Genomic DNA, 18,394 nt, shown 5'->3' with positions numbered 1-18,394 from the left:
ATAAAACTAACAGTGCAAACTGTTACTTCAATAAATTCTTTATTCCATTTCTCAAATGCGAACTACAATCAAATTTCATTCAATTGAGCCCAGTTAGTGGCTTACTGTTATAAGAATTATTATTCTGAAGTCACTATGGCCTCACACCACTCGGACAGAGGAGGCCTGGAGACCTGATGTCTGTGTATAAGATCCACTGTTTTCTGATTGCAAGGCCAAATGCTGCAGCTGCTGAGGGATACTGATTGTTTACGATAGACTGTCTTTGTTTTGTCTCATGGGAAGGCCACGGTGCAGTATTAGGGGAAGCCCGAAAAGCGACACAGACAGAGACAGGGCAGACAGAGACTGCAACGGAACCGAAGGGTGCGATTACTTTCCAACTATGTGAATCTCTGCTCTGTTTCTCAATAAAAGTGCTGGAACGTTATACCACCGTCTCGTCATTTAGTAAAGATGGGAACTCAGTTACTATTGTTTAATATTCCACCCAAAACTCCCACAACAATTTGGCGTAAACGAACAAGATCTCCGACCGACGAGCGAGGGAGTCCGGGGACAGGAGCTGCTTTGGCCAACCCGGAGAGGTTATCCGGCCTCTGGTACCCCGAATGGATTTTCAAGGGATGTGGAGGAGCTCCTGGTCTCGGAGCGTCTCTGGGCGTCGGCGCGAAGATCCGAACCTTTCTTTCATGAGACGGTAAGGGGATTATTTTCCAGCTCTTTTAAAAACAAACGCAATTGGTCAAAAAATGCTTGCAAGCTTTTAAATTTTAAACCCCATTTTAAAGTATACCTCAAGAAATTTTTAAATTTAAAACTGTAAACCTAAAAGGTAGTAAAAGTAAAAGCCGGTAGAAATAATGAATTATATTTAATCCTTAAGGCAAATAAAACAGGGTTCGCAATACCGAACGGTGACTAAGGTTTAAACATTAAACTAAAATTCAAAATTTAATTAGAATACGTTTTCAGCTGAAATACGGACTTTCCCACAAGGGGGAAGGAGGGGCAGAGTGATTTTCACCTGGAGAACAGGTGACCGGCTGAGCAGTTTGCAGCTGGTCCATTAAAGTCCTCTTGTCTTGGGTTTGTGCAAGAGGCTGTCCACTTCTGGTGTGGATGAAAGCGGCAGGGGTGCTTAAGTCCTTGACTGTTGCGAAGACGTTTGCAGCTTTGATAAGTGGGGACCCCGACCATTATACCAAAAAGCCGACCATCAGATGTGAGGCCTTTCATTTTAGTTGGTCGATCGTGCTAAGGACAAGTAGAAAATAATAATAAAAAACAAAAAAAGGATAAAATAAATAAAAACAAACAAAAAAAAAAAGTCTGGAAGCAGAAGAGTCAGTGTAATGGGTAAAAGGCAGAGTTTCTCAGGGTCAAGCCTAGCCCCAGGGTGAGACGTTTGATTTCATGCTGAAAAACGTAGGGGCCCAGACGCATGACATGCATAAATGATTTGAAATGATTTGATTAAACATGCAGATTTCTCACATAGGGGTTATTATTATTACTATTATTTTATTTTATTGCAGTACTGCTACTAAATAATAAAAATAAAATTAAGAGAAAAAAGAAAAGCGAAAATTGAATAAAATGGATAAAAACAAGGAAACGGAAACGAAACTAAAAAGGCGTTGCACCGGGGAAGCGTTTACGTGGGGACCGATTAGGCACTTCCGTTGTGGATAAAATTGGTCTAAACTGCTAATAGCGACGTATAACTTTCAAAAATGGGTAAGCGTCCAAGTGTCTGCGAGACACAGAGTTGTATCCTTGCGGGACTGAAGCGTAAAACCGCGTGTGGACGAAGCATCGGGGGGTCGTAACCAGCGCACGCTCTCCACCTTTTAAACTAAGCGGGAACTTAACGCGTTGAAAACATCTTTCGGCGTTGGCGTTTAAAAATTATGAAAAACATAGAACTATTTAAGATGGTGAAAAAGCAGGCCTGTACGTGTTTGTCTGTCTGAATGTCATTGTTTGTATGTAACCGTACGTGTGTATGTATCTATGTAACTAAACGTTCGTCTGTGTGAATTAATTCGGGGTAAAAGTAATGTTCATGGTTTCAGAATGTTCATTTGTTTTGGGAGAACTGCAGCTCCGTAATTCAAATGACATTTTAAGCATGGACTATGTTAACAATAGAGGTACAGTAAAAGAGAGATTTAAATAACAAAGTTTGTTTTTTAACATTAAATATCAGGACCAAATTAAATTGATACACGGAGAGATTAACATGGCTTGAACGGAAATATTTCAGCTTTGTTAGAAATTGGAAATAAGCTTTACATAAGCTTGTTAAGTTTACTGTTTTACAAATTTAGGCTGAGATCCTATAACTTGTTTTTTAGCCCTAAAGTAATTTAAAATTGCTGAGATCTCATTACTTATAATAATAATGATTTATCACAAACCAGTCCAGTTGAAAGAAGTTTAGATATACAAGATTTTTGATTTAAATAGATGAGGGAAAACTGTGCTTTGAACAAACTGTATGGAACTAAATATGGTTGCTTTTCTAGGGTTTTCTATTCATTTATTTTATTTCTTTTTACTTGGGATTTGAATGCAACTAATGAGAAATTTTGAGAAGCGTCAAAATATCAGAAGGCCACGTTACATGCGTCATCAGTTACGAAATCATCTGATGTTATTAGTTATGCTGCGCTGAGGCGAACCTCAGAGGGACAGTATAACCTGAGAAGGACAATAGATATGATAAACAAATCTGACCATGATTTAAACATCTGAATGTTTATGGCGAGGCTGGGTCTGTGTGTTCTGGCCTGGGGCCCGAAAACTATGTCAGAGGGAAAAAATAAAATAAAGCCAGCATCTGAAGGGTTAAATTCTAATTCTAATCTTGGTTTGTTTTGGGTAGCCTTCTCAATGTGCTGAATTATGGGGAAAACTCTTATAGAGAAACACTAGAAGCTCAAAAACTAAAAGGGAACAATCATTGCTTTAAAGTTTCACCCTTGACCAATTAGGTTTGATGAGGTATATATGAATAAAAGTATTACTAACAGCAAATACACATGGTCAAAGGACCAGAAGGATATCAAAAAGGTTTGTAATAAGTCAAAAACCTATGTCATATTGGAAAAGACATAATTGTGCTCCTTGGAAAACAATTTTGTTTTAGTTTTGTTTGGTTAATTTCTTTCGGGTTTTTTTCCTTCCTTTTGGAGGTGTTTTGAACAGAGTTTCAAAGGAAAGGTAAAGAATAGAAACCTTCCCAGGATCAGAGAAAAAAAAGGGGAAAAAAACATCATGTTAAAGGGACACTAAGGGGACCAGGGTTTTAACTGCATGCTATTAACACTCTTGTTTTTCTCTGAGTTATTGCTTTCAGATTAAAGGAGACGCCACCTTTTCTGCCAACAGGAGACTCTGAAAAGACAGTGATAGCAGTGCGGTAAGGAGTTATAATCAAATTTGGACACTAAATTATACTTAGTTTTAACTAAGCCAGGAGATCTTCCAGCAGGAAAGGTGGTGTCTTAAAAATGTTTGTTGCTTTCTGCTATTAACAGCTCTATCTTTCTGCTTCTTTTCTTTGCAAAGAAACCTGGTCAATATGATAGGATTGTGCTAACATAGAGATTTAGTCTCATTTTAGACATTCTCAGATGCGAGACAATGCAGAAACAGTGCCGCAGTGCCATGGGGGCTGATCCTTGGGACAAGGACTAAAGGTGATGTCATTGACTTCAGCCTGATCCAGTTTTGAGTTTTATTTTGTCAGAGACAAAGTTTGATTTATTTTTTTCTATCCTTTTGTTTCTTTTATGTTTGTCATGTTAGAGGGAACACTGTAGTTAAAATGTTTGTGACTGTTTTGCTGTAATTTCTTTTCAACCTATGGAGCGTTTTCTTTGGCAAAAAATGCTGGCAGAATTCATTCTGTTTGCAGGCGTGAGGACTGGAGGATGGACTCTTGATGAGAAGGAGAATGTTGGGCTGCTGAATTTAGACATTGGACTGAAAAGGACATTGAAGGACTATGACTGAAGCATCGGACAACCTTCGACAACAAACACAGATGAGTTCTGCAGACACGACTTCATGCATTTCACTTCAGATTTTGTTGTACACAATTAAAGCAAAACACACATTACGAAACACATTAAGATTATGTAAAGGTGAAAACTTTTAAAGAAGCACCTTGATGGAATCATGGAGCAACTTAATAAATTAAGTGGGTATTATATCAACAGTTAAATAAATAAATGAATGAATTAGTTTTCACTATATAGGTAGAGTAATCTGAACTTTTAAATAGCATTTCATTTAATGAACATCTTAGTGTAAGCTGATTTCTGCTACTCTGGCAGGCATCAATAAAACGCAAAGAAAAGGTTACTGGCTAAAATGGGTAATGTTGCAATAAAATTAGCATAATGACACATCCTACTAACTAACATGGGTAAATTTAGGATTAAAGCATCAGTGTAAAATGGGTACAATATTTATGGAGATTTAATATCTTTCAACTAGAACACAAATAACTCAATAGTCTTTTTAACCAGTTAAACATCCTAAGGGAAAAAAACACAACACTGAGTTTAGCAAACCTTTAACCTGACAGCTTTTAGATCAGGATAATTTAATGGTTATCGTTTTACATACAGAAAATAAGTAAGATTAATTTAATTAGATTAAATTATGGGGGCATTTTGGATCTGGTCAGGATGGTTGGGGGGCTGTGATGATAAAAGGGTAACAGCTTGAAGGTGATATCAATGAATGAAGGTTTTCTCTGAGGAACATTAAAGCAGCAAAGACACCCCACATTGGAACTCCTGTTTTGAACGGGACATAAGGTGAGATCCTTACAATGAGAGACGTTCCACACAGGGGGGTGTGGAGACCCCTGGGGCATGGCACCCAGGGACGAGCTGCTGTGGACTTGACACAGCTGGTGGAACCAGAGAGACGACAAGGTGGTCCCACAGGTTACCTGACACCTAAGGGTTCTGGGTTTTCAGGGTTGCTGAAAACAGAAAGCTTCGGAGAACCTTAACCTTTCCTGACCGGGCACTAAGAATACATAGATCATAGATCAGATTGCAGAGGCCTAGACAAATAGGAACGCAGAGACGCGTTCATCCAAGAACTTCTTAATAAAAGTCCTTAATCCTCAGTTTTAAGAAAATAAATAATCACATGTATGGTTTACTTTATTTTAGGATTAATTTGGGAACTAATTCTGATTTGCTTAAGTAGCTTTAGTTGTTCTACAATGTTAGAGCGTTTTCAAAAACTCCTGTTCTCTCCTGCTCTCTGCTTTGTTTTGTGTTGTAGAACCTTGGCATCCTTGAACAGTAGCAGCATGGTGTAAATATTTTGTCTTTTCTGTGCAGAACAGCACCTCACTTTAAAAAAAAAAAAAAAAAAGAGGGAGAGAGGGAAAAGGCTTTCACATGGAAAGTCTTTCTTTTTCTCAGTTGGGTTTTCAAAATAAATGGGAAATGTCATGAAACAAATATGTTGATGAAATTATGTTGCAGAGAACTTCAACTGTCAGACAACAACAGTTAAGACACACATTAAAAGCATCTGTTAAGAATTATTATGAATTTACTGCAGATACATTTGAACTTAAAGATTACTATTTTAATTAATAATTAAATTGCAGAATTCTGAGAGCTAAATAATTGTGCACAGAAATATCTTGAATGTGAAAGTGCTTGGAGAATGTTTAATAAATGACACATTAAAGGGGTTTTGATAAGAACACTAATTACACCTTGTTTCTGTTCTCCAGTGGAAACAAGGACTCGTGTCTGCAGACCATCTTCACAAAGTGTTTTATTAGAAAGAAATGCAAAATAAAATGCTCAGTGCCCATCCAGAACTGAACACTTATTACCATCCAGCTCAATCGTCCAGCCTGCGAGGAGGAACCCAGAAGAGGACTGGGGATGAAGAAGCCAGAGAACTCTGATTCCTTATTCTTCAACGGGAGGAGTTGCCTGAAGAGACCCTAAGCGCGATTAGATTAATTTCTGCCTTGTGCCTGAATGGCCTGAAGGCTTTCTTAACTTTGCGTTCTTGACGTTTAGGACTCTTCTCATATATTGTGTTGTTGCTGTTTGTTTAACTGCTCTGTTCCACTGACTCACATGTTTGATTTTTTTGTGTTATGAGATCTACACTTTAATATTACATCATGTTGATCAATATGGTTTTATGGGGTAAAAAATGGAAACTGTTTGCTTCAGACACACAAGGATCTATGGTTTATGCACCTTTTGATTTGATATAGGAAGAACCAGGATCGGATTGGCTCTAAAGATCCTTTAATATTAGCGGGTAATGATAACACTTAGATTCAATACAGGGTTTTCAGGCTCAGATTGGCCGAGAGCAGATCTCCCTGGGAGGGGGCCTTGCAGTTTTTACTGCCCCCTAGGGGTAGCGTTTTCTGGAGGTTCCCCTGCCCGCACTGAACCTCTCCTGCCTTTGCTCCTGATGTTGTAAGTTTGGAGTGGTGGATTATTGTCCATCGTAGGGGTGAGTGGAGAAAGGAGTAGGAGGGTATTCAGGGTGGGTCAGAGTAGACGGATTCGACCTTGGTTACTGAACAGGGTTTAGCTTACCATAGTCTAATGTAATTTTAAAATAATGTGCGCATAGGTACCTAAAACAGGCCTTACCTAATTAGATGAATCCTAAATTGTAGATGAAAGCTAAACCTTTGATCTTGTGTGTTAAAGCTCTATGAAGCATTCATGTTGATCTGTATTAAAAGTTCCAGCACTACCCGGTTCCAACACGGGAACCCTTTGGGTCCCACTTTACAAGTTTACAGAAATGGTTCCTCTGTGTTTTGTGATGGGTCATCTTGTTTTGTCTTGATGCTGACGACGCCATCATCAAAAAAAAAAAAAAAAAAAGAGAGGAATGTTATAAGAATTATTATTCTGAAGTCACTATGGCCTCACACCACTCGGACAGAGGAGGCCTGGAGACCTGATGTCTGTGTATAAGATCCACTGTTTTCTGATTGCAAGGCCAAATGCTGCAGCTGCTGAGGGATACTGATTGTTTACGATAGACTGTCTTTGTTTTGTCTCATGGGAAGGCCACGGTGCAGTATTAGGGGAAGCCCGAAAGCGAGGCAGGGAGAGACAGGGCAGACAGAGACTGCAGCGGAACCGTGGGGTGCGATTACTTTCCATCAATGTGAATCTCTGCTCTGTTTCTCAATAAAAGTGCTGGAACGTTATACCACCGTCTCGTCATTTAGTAAAGATGGGAACTCAGTTACTATTGTTTAATATTCCACCCAAAACTCCCATAACACTTACCGGTAGTCCTTATAAGTCCTTTGTCATGAGATGCTGCTTTGGAGGCTCTGTTTGCCTTCCTCAGCTCTGTTGCAAAAACCAGCAAAGTGGTTTGTGGATTCCTTATATACCTGAGTTGAGGGTGCTGCTGATTGGGCCAGATTTCTTTCACCTGCTGAGAAGTGCTGCAGAGTGGCATACTAATGTGTGTGTGTGTGTGTGTACACACCCAAATGTCTATTCATGCACCCACATCTAACCAATGAGCAGATCTGCGCAACAGTTTCTGTGACTTCACCTGGCTGTGTGTACTCAGTCTTTTCAGGTGAAGTCTCGGTAATACCACTTTGATCACCCTGATCTGGTACATTTTCCACATTTTCATCAACAACACTCTCTTCACTGTTGTCAACCCTTGGATGTACACCCCCATGTTCTATGTGTGACTAAGATGTTTGTGTTTCCCTTTCCTGGGTTGTTTTAATGGTGAATTTCACCAGTCTATGCTTTTGGACCCTCTTTGTGTCTGGATCGTATACTAAATAGGCTGGGCTGTTTTTCCCGTAGCCTATGAAAACGCCTTGCTCACATCTAGAGTCCAACTTGCTTTTCTCTTGCTTGTAAGTAAAACACTTTGATCCGAATTTTTGCAATTTAGATACATTCGGTACCTTGCAAGTGAATAACTCGTTGGGCGTTTTCTTTGTGCGTCTACTGTAGCACCTGTTTCTCACATAAGCTGAGGTCTGCACAGCATAGTTTCACAGCTCATCTGGCAGCCCGCTTTCTATCAGTAGGCATCTGCTCATATCGTAGAGTGTTCTCCAACCTCTCTCCGCAGTGCCATTTTGATGGGGTGAGTAAGGAGCAGACGTCTCATACCTAATCCTATTCTTTGTTAATATTGCCTGAAAGTCTCGACTTGTAAATTCAGTGCCGTTATCTGAACGGATAGACTTGACTTCTCCATAAGGCGCTGTGTCTGCCAAGAATCTTTCTGTGGCCTGCACCGTATCACTCTTAGACTTTAGAAAGTACACCAGTACAGTGCCTGAGTAGTCATCTGTGAAAAACTTGACGTGGAGAAGAATAAGCGGAGTGTCTATCCAATGTCATTTATTAAATGAACTTTCACATATCTGTGTCCCTCCTTGCTTGGTGTGGACATAGGTCCGGCTAAATCAGTGTGAACTAGTTCTAGGGGCTTCTTTGCTTTCCTATCTGGCTCCCTATTTCTTGTCTGAGTGAACTTTCCTTGTGTACACACATCACATGACTGATCCAAACCAACTGCACCTCCCTTAATCTCCATGCCCTTCACAACACCTTGTAACTTTTTAACATCCTAAAATTGCAGTGACCCAGTATTTGGTGCCAAGTCTGTAGATCATGACATACATTACACAGGTCAACATCTTTTTCAACAGTTGGCAAGTAATACAAATTCCCAGTCTCATGAATGTCAAACCTGCTACCATCCTTGGTGATCATGCGGCTGTCCCCCTTTTTGAAAGTGATTGTAGCTCCACCATTTGACGCTCTTGCCACTGAGAAGATGTCGTGTGGGTATGATGGCATGTAGAGTGTGTCTCTTAGCTGCGCTGTGTGTTGTCGTCCAGTGTTGTCTAGAAAGTGGATCACCGCCGTTCCTCTCTGTAGGGCCATTCCACTGCACTTGCTTCCGTCGGCTAATTCCACACAGTGGGTCTCTGGCTGGAACGAGCTGTCAAAGTTCTGGAACTTGTTGATGTCGTTCACAATGTGGGAAGTTGCCCCCGCGTCTACCATGATGCCTTTTGTTTTCACGTTAAGTAGTGGTCTTTCACTTTTCACATGTTTAGCCATGAACAGGTAATCTCCTTCATCGCCATCTTGTTCCGCAGCAACTTTTCTGGCGCCATCTTGTCCCCCCTTTTTCTTACATAGTGACTCAGCATGGGTATTGTTTCTACAGTAATTGCACCACACTTTCTTGTAACACTTTCTCGCCCTGTGTCCTTTTATTCCACATTTATAACAAGTCAAGTTGTCATCTTCTTCTTTTCTGTTACCTTGTGGCTTGCTGTGGCCTCCGCCCCGTCTTGTATGCATCTTCATCATGTTATCTGTAGTCTGTTCTGTCATTTTCATTTTTTCCGATTCTTCATAGACCCGTAGCCTTCTTTTAAAGTCCGAAAACGTAACGTTATCCTCATTCTGCGTTACATGGACTGCTAGCGGCTTGAATGAGTCTGGTAGCCCGCCTAGTATCATGGCTACGATTAATCCATCACTCATGGTTTCTCCAGCATCTCTTAACGCTATAATGATGTTCTCTGCCCTTATTAAAAAGTCTGTAACAGTTTAATTTTCTGCCATTCGCAGCTTTGTTAATGACGTGTACATATTTATAATCCGTGGCTTGCTTTTTCCTGAATAATGTTCTTTAAGTATGCTCAGCGCTTTCCTGCCATTATTAGCGGCTTCGTGCCTGATTAGCGATAGGCTTTTATCGTCTATTAGCCTTACCAGTTCGGCATAGCAGTCTGCATTTTTCCGGTTGTCCTCATCGCTCGCTTGAGTGGGCTCATGTAAAATGGTATCCTTCAACTTGAGAATGTGTAGACAGCTTAGGAACCTCGTTTCCCAAAGGTCATATTTCTCTTCAGATCCGTCGAATAAAAGCTGCGGTGCTGGGATTCCTGTTGCTCGGTTTGCCATCTTCCAACCTCGCCAATTTCTTAGTTTCTTGCTGGTTAGCTATTGCGTAATACGTCGCGTTAAACTTCCTCACACTCGCTTATCTTCGGCCCTGGGCCCATAACCTGTTAAGTTATCTTGCTGTCGCGCAGGATTAACTTGACGTGGTGAAGAATAAGCAGTGTCTATCCAATGTCATTTATTAAATGAACTTTCACATAGAGTACGGCTCTGTTCATCCGTCTCCTTCATCAACTACATACAAGTGAACACAGAAGTAGCATGGCATACATGCGGATATGAAAAACCGTAATACCCCAACACTCGACCAACGACCAACACTCTTTGGCTACCTTAATACAATATAAGAGCGCCATACACAAATAATGTTTAACAATAGATATGAAAAATTTACTGACCACCAGGCTATGAAGGGTAAATCTTGTAAAGTGCGTGTTACTAAATGCTTATCATTAAGCAGCCCTTACTACTATGTTTTACTGGCATTAGTAGATCTAGTTTCCCAGTGTCAGGGTTCTCTGTGTTGTTCTGCTCTATTCTACTCCTCAGGTGTGCCTAGTTGGCTGAGGGGGCGTGGCTCACACCTGCAGCTCGTTGCAGGCGGCTTCCTCTGGCTTCTTAAGCAGAGCGCTGACAGATGGAAGATGCCAGAGCCTTAACCAGTCGTGGTACGACGTGGCCTGTGACCCAACTCCTGAAAACCTGCTTGTGAGTTTTTCGTCTTTGAATTTTGACTAATTTTGGATCTCCCTGTTTTTGTCACAGTTTTTGGTGCTTGGATGCACTCACCCGTCTTGACGTCTTGTCCGAAGAGACAGAGCTACAGAATCCTCTTGCTCAGATTTTGCTCTGGCTCTCCCCTCATACTCCCTGGATGTTACCCAGCGGGGCCTGAGATTCCCCCTCCCGGATTCTGCTGGCTCTTCTCGCACTCTGGTCAATCCATCTGTCACCCACTGCCGAGGAGGCTCGCTCTGGATCCCTCACCAGTAACATCTGCCGCCCTCTGCCACTAGCCGCCTAACACCAACAGAGTAGGATCACAGAGTTCCCTCGGCGCAACTTCTCCCCGGTTTGGTCCGCCCAGCTTTATGGTAAGCAGCACAGCTTCTAGTAGTTCTCCTGGTTCACCTTTCAGAGTCACTTACTCTCCTTCTCTTTGCAGTCTCTCCAGCCGTGACGTTCTGACCCTGTCGAAGTTGCCTGTAGTTCCGTCCGTTATACCTGCCTGTTTCCTAAATAAACATCTTAAAACTGTGCCTTGCTTCCCGATCGTATCTGCATGTGGACTCGTCATCTGAAAACCATGACAGAAGAAGGCTCTGGCCACCAAAGTCCAGCAGATACGTTCGGGCGGCAGCTAGCCGCACAGCAGGAACAGATGCAGTCGCTTGGGTTAGCTGTTAATTCGACACAGGAACAGCTTCAGAGATTAGCCGCTCAGTTTAGCCAGTTGACGGACGCAGTCACTTCCGCGATGACTCCGCCTGTCACTCAAGACCCCGCCTCCCGCCGCTCAGAGAATTGAGAGTCATGTTCAGACTCCACCTCCTGAGAGCGCGTCACCTTGTCCAGAGAAATTCTCCGGTGACAGCGGGGATTGCGGCGGGTTCTTATTTCAGTGCAAACTCGTGTTTAACCGTTCCCCTTAGACATTTGCCTCAGATCAATTTAAGATAATGTATGTTTTACGACTTTTAACGGGTAGAGCTCTCAGATGGGCTAAGGCTCGTTTCCCTGATTGCCAGTCATTCGGGTGTTCCTTTCAGGAATTCGTTATTGAGTTCAAGACGGTTTTTTCAGCTGAGTTAGATTCGGCTCAACAGTCTCGTAATCTCATTTCTTTGAAACAGCGCAGCCGACGCGTATCTGACTTCTTGGTGGAGTTTCGCACGTTTGCCGCTGCAGCAGGTTGGCAACCTAAGCCGTTAAAGGCAGTATTTTTTCAGGCTCTAGATGAGGCTTTAAAGGATGAGTTAGCCCGAGTTGAGAACCCTGAGGAGTTTGAGGATTTTGTTGCGTTAGCCATTCGGTTGGATTCCCGGTTATGCAGTCGGAACCGGGCTCGACCGGACCGTATCCTGCGGTCTCCCCCTGTATCAACATTTACCAATAGGGTACCCCGGCCAGTAGTTACTCCACCCCCAGAACCTATGCAGTTGGGGCAGGTTCACTTAACTAATGAAGAGCGTAAACAGCGCTACTCGGGCAACTTGTACCTGTATTGTGGTGGCGAGGGTCATTTTTTAAGAGACTCTCTGGTTCGGCCAAAAGACCGGGTCCGCCGTTCGTAATGGGGAGAATGGCGGACAGTAACAGAACAATTCCCCAGGTAGCTATTAAGGCGCCGTCTCGCTCTCGTTTTTGTTTGCCAGTCACTTTAATTTTTGACCAGGACAGCTTTGACGTTTCGGCTCTAGTAGATTCGGGTTCTGATTTTAATCTTATCGACCAAGCCATAGTTGATCAGCTCCGTGTGCCTGTTGAGTCTTTACCAGAACCTCTACAGGTTTCGTCTTTAGATGGACAGCAGTTAACCTTGATCACCCATCGGACTCGACCCCTAGTGGTAATAGCCTCGGGTAACCACCGGGAACAACTCTCATTTTTTGTTTTTCCAGTGAAGCGTTCACCCGTGGTTCTAGGTTTAGCTTGGTTAACCCTCCACAATCCACAGCTAAATTGGGCCGAGTCCCGCCTGGAGTCATGGTCCCCTGCCTGTCATTCCAGGTGTTTACAGTCCGCTCGCCCCGTTTCTGTCCCTCAGACCGCCTTGTCTGAATCAGAGGATGTTGTAGACCTCTCTCGCGTCCCGGAGGATTACCACGACTTACGAATGGTATTTAGTAAGACTCAGGCTTGTTCCCTTCCTCCTCATCGGCCTTATGATTGCGCCATTGATTTGTTGCCTGGGGCTCCACTACTTGTCAGTCGGCTTTACAATATTTCGAGGTCAGAACGTCAAGCGCTCGAGAAATATATAGGGGAGTCTCTTGCTACAGGGTTGATCCGCCCTTCATCCTCCCCATTAGGCGCTGGTTTCTTTTTTGTCGGCAAGAAAGACGGGTCCCTTCGACCCCGTATCGACTATCGAGGGCTCAACCAGATAACTGTTAAAAACAAATACCCACTTCCGCTGTTATCTTCAGCTCTTGAACCAGTCCAGAATGCCACAGTCTTTACTAAACTCGATCTGCGCAACGCTTATCATCTGGTTCGGGTGAGACAGGGGGACGAGTGGAAGACGGCTTTTAAGACCCCACTAGGCCACTTCGAGTACCTAGTCATGCCTTTTGGTTTGTGCAATGCCCCGGCAGTATTTCAGGCACTGGTTAATGATGTCCTTCGGGATTTTTTGAACTTTTTTGTTTTCGTCTATCTGGACGATATCCTTATCTACTCTCGTGACTTAGAACAGCACAAGCAACATGTCCGTCTTGTTCTCCAACGACTCTTAGAGAATCGTTTATTCGTTAAGGCTGATAAGTGTGATTTTCACCAGACCTCTGTTTCTTTTCTTGGTTTAGTTTTAGAAGGCGGACAAGTAAAGTCAGACCCGGAAAAGATAAAGGCAGTAATGGAGTGGCCTGTCCCTGAGTCGCGTAAACAGCTACAACGGTTTTTGGGTTTTGCAAACTTTTATAGGCGCTTTGTCAGGAATTATAGCCAGATAGCCTCCCCATTACATGCTCTTACCTCCACCAAGGTCCCATACATCTGGAGTCCTGAGGCAGAGGAGGCCTTCAACAGACTCAAGTCCCGTTTCTCCCAGGCACCCATACTCGTTCACCCCAACCCAGCCAAACAGTTTGTCCTAGAGATAGATGCTTCTAGTACCGGTGTGGGTGCGGTTTTGTCCCAACACTCAGAGAATGACAACAAGTTACATCCGTGTGCGTTCTTCTCCCGTCGTTTGTCCCCTGCTGAGCAGAACTACGATGTGGGCGATCGTGAGCTACTAGCTATAAAACTAGCTTTAGAAGAGTGGCGGCACTGGCTAGAGGGATCCGAGCAGCCCATCATAATCTGGACAGATCATAAGAACCTCTCCTACCTGCAGTCAGCTCGTCGACTCAACTCCAGACAAGCCCGTTGGTCTTTGTTTTTCTCACGATTTAACCTCACCATCACCTACAGACCTGGCTCAAGAAATGTCAAACCTGATGCACTGTCTCGTCAATTTGCCCCTTCTGAACAACAGAAGGAGCCGGAACACATTCTTCCCCCCACATGTACTGTTGGAGCCCTGCATTGGGACCTGGAGGACAGGATCAACCAGGCCCAACTATTAGATCCGGACACAGGTACAGGTCCAGCCGGACTTAAGTATGTTCCCCAGTCTGTTCGCCCCGAGGTTCTACGCTGGTGTCATGATGCTAAGTTTTCCGCCCATCCGGGCATTTATAGAACCCAGTCTCGGGTGTCCCGGCACTTCTGGTGGCCCTCATGGACCAAGGATGTGAGAGAGTATGTTCTAGCCTGTCCCGTCATGCCTTTTGTTATGATTTCCACCGTGCCTGTCCCGAAGGTGGCTGAGTCCTCTACTCAGCCACCTTCCGGTTTGTTAAATCCTCTCCCCATCCCCAAACGTCCATGGTCCCACATCGCTATTGATTTCGTTACAGGCCTTCCGTTATCCCAGGGTATGTCAACTATTTTGACAGTTGTGGACCGGTTCTCAAAGTCATGTCATCTCATCCCCATCCGTAAATTACCCAACGCCCTCCAGACGGCCCAGCTCCTCATAAAACATGTTTTCAAACTCCACGGCATCCCAGTTGATATCCTCTCTGACCGGGGTCCTCAGTTCATCTCCCAGGTCTGGCGGCACTTTTGCTCTGCTCTGGGTGCCCGTTACACACTCACCTCCGGATACCATCCTCAGACCAATGGCCAAACTGAACGAATGAACCAACTACTAGAAACCACCCTCCGCTGCCTCACGTCATCTTCACCTTCGGACTGGAATAAGTTTTTGCCCTGGGTAGAATATGCCCTCAACTCTCACATCACTTCAGCTACCGGACGTTCACCCTTTGAAGTAGCTTTAGGATATCAACCTCAACTCCTACCCACGGATGAACTCAGGATTCCCTTCACCTCCGTCAACGATTACATTGCTCGCTGTCAGGACATCTGGAGAACCACCATCACTGCACTCACTCGCACCGCAGAGCGGAGCAAGAGGTTCGCCCTGCACTGCAGACCAGCTCCTCAATATCACCCTGGTCAGAAAGTTTGGTTATCTTCCAGAGGCGTCTTATCCAACCCGTCCGCTAAGAAGCTTGCTCCCCGGTTCACTGGGCCCTATGAGATAGTCACAGTTATCAACCCGACCACCGTCCGTCTACGTTTGCCTCCTCACTCCCGAGTACACCCCACTTTCCATGTCTCCCAGATCAAGCCCGTTTTGGACAGCAGCTTCCTCTGGCTTCTTAAGCAGAGCGCTGACAGATGGAAGACGCCAGAGCCTTAACCAGTCGTGGTACGACGTGGCCTGTGACCCAACTCCTGAAAACCTGCTCGAGAGTTTTTCGTCTTTGAATTTTGACTAATTTTGGATCTCCCTGTTTTTGTCACAGTTTTTGGTGCTTGGATGCACTCACCCGTCTTGACGTCTTGTCCGAAGAGACAGAGCTACAGAATCCTCTTGCTCAGATTTTGCTCTGGCTCTCCCCTCATACTCCCTGGATGTTACCCAGCGGGGCCTGAGATTCCCCCTCCCGGATTCTGCTGGCTCTTCTCGCACTCTGGTCAATCCATCTGTCACCCACTGCCGAGGAGGCTCGCTCTGGATCCCTCACCAGTAACATCTGCCGCCCTCTGCCACTAGCCGCCTAACACCAACAGAGTAGGATCACAGAGTTCCCTCGGCGCAACTTCTCCCCGGTTAGGTCCGCCCAGCTTTATGGTAAGCAGCGCAGCTTCTAGTAGTTCTCCTGGTTCACCTTTCAGAGTCACTTACTCTCCTTCTCTTTGCAGTCTCTCCAGCCGTGACGTTCTGACCCTGTCGAAGTTGCCTGTAGTTCTGTCCATTATACCAGCCTGTTTCCTCTTAAAACTGTGCCTTGCTTCCCGATCGTATCTGCATGTGGACTCGTCATCTGAAAACCATGACACCCAGTTTATTATATCTGTCGACAGATATAATAAACTGCAGAGAGGTGTCTCTACAACTACAAAACTATGGTTACCAACTATGGTTGGTATGGTTGCTACAACCATAGTTTCCTCAAAATGAGTCTCCCACCGCGCTGGGTGAATTACATCGGACCCTATGCAGAGCTCGCTTGATAAGAAAATATTGTAGTTGATTATAAAAGGCACAATATGAATTATCAGATTCACATGCAGGCAATAAAAAAACACTACAGATTATTATTATTCTATCCATCTTGGTCTAATTTGTGAATGAGGCGGAGTTTCATCAAGCCGGTCCAACATTTCCCCCTCAGCTGCAACATTTGGGGTTCACGCTGTGTCTTTACGCATGATCTAGCACCGCGGTGAAGTTGGTTTGAAGTTGAATGTTGGACATTCAAGCTCCGCGGAGTCAGCGGGATCTAGCTCATGGTTGAGCCGATTGAGGGACTCCAATGGGGTACCGCGCGCAAGCTATTTTTAGAAACACAACGTCACGATGACGTCACATCACGTGGTACGCAGTAGGGCAAACTCCCAAACCCGCCGCTGTTTTGCTGTGGAAGAGACGTGCACTAGCTTAGGTTGTACTCGGTTAAACAACTGCTTTTTCCAACATCTAAGACCATGGTTTATAAACATTGTTGCTATGGGACGTGCAACAGCGACTCGAGGTACGCTCATCGGCCGCATATGAAGGATGTTTTCTTCATTAATTTCCCGAAACTCAAGAGTGCCAAGGAGAAGTGTGTGCGCTGGGTACACTTGTGCGGGCGGCCTACACAGCATTTCACCCCGGAAAAAGCTACCAAATTCACCTACATATGTAGCAAGCATTTTGTCGGTGGAAAGGGCCCAACTGAAGAACATCCTGACCCAATTCCAGCGACATCAAGCAGTGAACAGGTGAGAGTATTTTGGTGTTTTACTGAAGCTTAAATCTGCTCAGGCGTCGAAGAGCTAACGACGAAACGAGCTATCCTTTGTTACACTTTTGTTATGTCTGCGTGTCTATCCTGCCGCGCGATATTGACTTAGGCCCCTAAGTTGACCATAGATTTTTTGTTTTGTCATCATTTTAGCTGGAGAGGTACGCCCGATTCAAAAGAAAGGCCCCAAAGCAACGACTTTTCAACAGTCCACCAGGCTCTAAGAAGAGGAAACAACTCGTTGCTGACGCGATACACAGTGTGATCTTGATGCAGCTGCTGCTTTGCTCGCACTGAGCTCCACTTCTGTTCAAACAGAGGACATAACTGCAAATTCCTCCATGGCAACAGCCGGCGATTAGCACTCCAGTGTATTATGTAGCTCTGTGATTTTAGCCACGGATAGGCAGGATAGGAGGCCGACATGTTAATAATGAAGCGCCTGCTGCCATGATAGCATATAGGCTAGCATGTTAGCAGGCGCTAACATGGTACCCTGCTACCGGGATAGCTTACTCAAAAACAAATGCCCTGAATCTCTTAAGCGAAAGATTCTGAGATGTGAACAATCGTTTTGTAGCTACCTATTGGCAAGATATACAGATTCCTGGACGTTGATTGCAAACAAACAAAAAAGGCACGGTGGAAATCATAACAAAGGCATGAACGCCGAGCAGGGAAAAAAACAAAGCTTACCGTTGAATCAACTCGGCCCGTCTTCCGGTTTTTTTGAGCCCTCGACACTCAAGCCACCGTTTCAGCTGAAGGTTGGTGTGCTCTTCCACAGTGCGACCAGTAAACCGTGCGCCTGGGACATCGTCTTGGGTAAGTTTAATGGCTGCAAAGTCGGTCATATCGCTGGTTCTGTTGCGCTTGTAATGGCTGGTTTGTATGTGCGTTCTACGACTGTTTGCCCTACCGGTGCGGCAAAAGGGGCGTTGCTCTTAAGGCCGTGACGTCACGTGCGCGGTACCCCATTTTGGCCAGCGGCTCTCAGCTGCTCCCTCCTCCCACACGCGGTGGTGCAGTGCGGGACCGTCAAAAAATCTTTGAAACAAGCACTCTTGAGAAACAAAAATCAATAAATTCCGTATCTTGTGACTACGGAAGAGTATTGCTGCCACACAAAAAATTTAAATTTCCAACTCATATTGTATAAACATGATAATTATATTGTATAAACGTGATGATTATGTTGTATAAACATGATAATTATATTGTGTAAACGTGATAATTATATTGTGTAAATGTGATAATTATATTGTATAAACGTGATAATTAATATAATATATAAACATGATAACTTTATCCAGATGGTGG

The 18,394-nt window shown here is 44.1% G+C and overlaps 1 long non-coding RNA gene across 1 annotated transcript; it reads left to right on the top strand.

Annotated features, from left to right (window-relative positions):
• Positions 1-1,626: 1,626 nt before the first annotated feature.
• Positions 1,627-17,812, top strand: LOC118561483. The gene is made up of 5 exons (XR_004930076.1): positions 1,627-1,639; positions 1,718-1,721; positions 7,630-7,634; positions 8,399-8,402; positions 17,712-17,812. It is a non-coding gene; the product is annotated as an uncharacterized LOC118561483 (long non-coding RNA).
• The last annotated feature ends 582 nt before the right edge of the window (positions 17,813-18,394 follow it).

Source organism: Fundulus heteroclitus, unplaced genomic scaffold, assembly GCF_011125445.2.
Source record: "Fundulus heteroclitus isolate FHET01 unplaced genomic scaffold, MU-UCD_Fhet_4.1 scaffold_64, whole genome shotgun sequence".
NCBI lineage: Eukaryota > Metazoa > Chordata > Actinopteri > Cyprinodontiformes > Fundulidae > Fundulus > Fundulus heteroclitus.
The sequence above is the reverse complement of the archived record's forward strand: the minus strand, read 5'-3'. Positions and strand labels throughout refer to the sequence as shown.